A 753-nucleotide genomic window follows, 5' to 3' on the forward strand; every position below is an offset into this window, starting at 1 on the left:
GGCTGGGAAAAGGGGAATTTCTCTGGATCCCATTGGATCCCCGCTGCGACCCCCTTGGAGCCCTCTGGGACACCCTTTCAGGAAGTGCCGGGAGTGGAGAACTGGGGGGACACGGAAATTCGGGAGACCTGGAGGTCCAAAGGTCAAGGAAAAGGTCGGGTCTGGGGTCTGGGAAGGGCGGGATGCCCTGGAAGGGGTGCAGGGGGTCCCAGTCCCGGATAAGGGGGTGCAGGGGGTCCCAGAAGACGTGAAGGGGATCCAGGAGGGGGTCCCAGTCCCGGATAAGGGGGTGCAGGGGTGCCCCAGTACCCTGAAATGGGGGTTCAGGGGCTCCCAGGTCAAGGAAAGGGGGGTGAGGGCACTGGGAGAGGCGGGATGGGGGAGTCCAGGGGGGCCCTGTACCCTGTGCCCCCCAGGAAAGGGGGTCCAGGGGTCCCCGGCGTTGAGGGAAAAGCGGGCTGGGGGCTGATCACAAATCCCAGAGCAGCTGCAGAGCCCCGTGCCCAGTTCGGGTTTCCCAGCAAAGAGAGGCCTGGGGCTGAGGTGCCCTGGGATGGCCGGGAATGGGGGTCCGGGGGTCCCCGGGGTCAGGGAAAAGGGGGATCCAGGGGCTGGTAGTGGTGGATGCCCAGAAAGGCGGGTGCAGGGTGCAGGGGTCAGGGGCTGCAGGGGGGTCCTGGAGCTGGGGAAGGAGATGCAGGGGGGTCCCAGTGCCCAGGAATGGGGCAGGGGGGAGCAGGATCTGGGAGACGG

The sequence above is a fragment of the Corvus brachyrhynchos genome, unplaced genomic scaffold (assembly GCF_000691975.1).
Source record: "Corvus brachyrhynchos isolate BGI_N302 unplaced genomic scaffold, ASM69197v1 scaffold1757, whole genome shotgun sequence".
NCBI classification, from domain to species: Eukaryota; Metazoa; Chordata; class Aves; order Passeriformes; family Corvidae; genus Corvus; species Corvus brachyrhynchos.